This window comes from Piliocolobus tephrosceles, chromosome 5, assembly GCF_002776525.5.
Source record: "Piliocolobus tephrosceles isolate RC106 chromosome 5, ASM277652v3, whole genome shotgun sequence".
Classification (NCBI taxonomy): domain Eukaryota; kingdom Metazoa; phylum Chordata; class Mammalia; order Primates; family Cercopithecidae; genus Piliocolobus; species Piliocolobus tephrosceles.
The window spans coordinates 77,205,269-77,207,358 of record NC_045438.1 but is presented as its reverse complement, the minus strand read 5'-3'; the positions used below and the strand labels follow the sequence as shown (position 1 = coordinate 77,207,358).

Sequence of the window (2,090 nt, the reverse complement as noted above, 5' to 3'; positions counted from 1 at the left end):
AGGAAAAATGAGCCAATTTAGTACTGGCAGAAAGATTGCTCAAAGGCGAATTCAATAAACAGACATCAAAACAGCTGATAGAACTGAAAGCAAACCACAGGCAAAGAAATTACAGACAAGCAACAAACAAACACAAAATTTCTGGAAAAACAAGTTTTAGAAATTTGAAATTAATAGCCAAAGAAACCTCAACATCCCCTAAAAAAAGTAGCCTGCTCAATAGTAGTTCTGCAACAGAATGCAGCACAGAAAGTAGAAGTTACATGCTACAGTGATAGGTCACATTGACTATGTCTAGGGGCTGCCACCAAAACTTACCAGATAAATCACTTAGCCTTTTATCTGTAAAAATTGAAAACAATATTAATGTTACCCCATAAAGTTGTCATGACAGCAATTCAAGTTTGTACACTTAAAATGGCACACCATATATCACAAACACTAAATAGATATTAGATATTTTTAAAATATATAAAAATTAAACTCTCATGACTCGGCTGCGACAGTTAAAGTTGATAGCTCACGGTGTTACCCACTGTTTTGTTGTTCACATTTTTGCTTAAGGGAAAAATTCCATTTTCAGTGGTAGAAAAATCACTCTTAAAACCAAACATAGTGGCATTTACCTTTTGTATTACTCCAGGAAGGCTACAACTAAAGCACACAGCACACAGACCAGGAAGCCTGTTTTTCAAACATACAGACCAACAGCCAGTGTCCTAACAGTGGCCTACAACATTTTTCATGATAGGGACCTTCTTACTATGCTCTAACCTAAGCTCTTCCTTCCTCACCCTTAACCCACATCTCCAGTCACATTGGTTTCATTGGAGCCCACAAATATGCCAAGTAAGTTCCACCCTCAGGGATTTGAATACACTGCCCCCCGTTGCCTAGAACATCGTTCCACAATATCACTGCTCTTTCTCCTCACTTCCTTCCAGTTTCTCCACAAACATCACTTTACCAGAAAAGGCTCCCCTTGACGGCCCTACACATTTCTATATGATATAAATGTCAACATCCTTTCATCTATCCTACTTGATTGCTCTCCATGTCACTAATACATTAAAATTCAACTATTTGTGGACCGCGTGGGCTCGCCTCCCTGGGACTAGGTTTCCATGGCCGCTGCGATGACCAAAATAAAGGCAGATCCCGACGGGCCCGAGGCTCACACAGAGGCATGCTCCGGGGAGCGCACCTACCAGGAGCTGCTGGTCAACCAGAACCCCATCGCTCAGCCCCTGGTTTCTCGCTGCCTCACGCGGAAGCTCTACAAATGCATCAAGAAAGCCGTGAAGCAGAAGCAGATTCGGCGCAGGGTGAAAGAGGTTCAGAAATTTGTCAACAAAGGAGAAAAAGGGATCATGGTTTTGGCAGGAGACACACTGCCCATTGAGGTATACTGCCATCTCCCAGTCATGTGTGAGGACCGAAATCTGCCCTATGTCTATATCCCCTCAAAGACGGACCTGGGTACAGCCGCAGGCTCCAAGCACCCCACCTGTGTGATAATGGTCAAGCCCCATGAGGAGTACCAGGAGGCCTACCACGAGTGTCTGGAGGAGGTGCAGTCCCTGCCCCTACCCCTGTGAGGGGCTCCGGGAACACCTGGGCACCTGCCGCTGGGAGCTACTGGGCTGGCGGTGGGACGACTGGCTGTCCTCCTGCCCACACACACTGACTGCATCTTCCCAGTTCCCCAAGGCACGCCTTCTTCCCAGGCAGCTCCAACAGCCCTTTCATGAAGGTAATGCCAGTCTTCTGTCCATCAGTGCCATTTCCTGTAGAACTAAAGGCTGTTCCAAGAAAGTGGGATGGGGAAAGTAAATGCTAAGACTAAAAAAAAAAAAAAAAAAAAAAAAAAAATTCAACTATTTGTTACTATTTGTTAATGTTCCATTTAGTCCAGTAGAATATAAATAACCCTATAAGCATGGTTGTCTGTTTTCATCACTACTTTATGTAGCACCAAGAACAGAGCCTGCACAAATTAGGCACTCAATAAATATCTCTTGAATGTATAAAAATATGAAATATCAGGGCGCGCCCAAGACAGCCAAACAGGAACAGCTCCAGCCTCCAGC

At 44.3% G+C, this 2,090-nt stretch overlaps 1 pseudogene across 1 annotated transcript; it reads left to right on the top strand.

Moving 5' to 3' along the window:
• Positions 1–1,090: 1,090 nt before the first annotated feature.
• On the top strand, positions 1,091–1,872 carry LOC111529231 (annotated as a pseudogene). The gene has a single exon (XR_002727358.3). The product of XR_002727358.3 is annotated as an H/ACA ribonucleoprotein complex subunit 2 pseudogene (transcript).
• Positions 1,873–2,090: the final 218 nt, after the last annotated feature.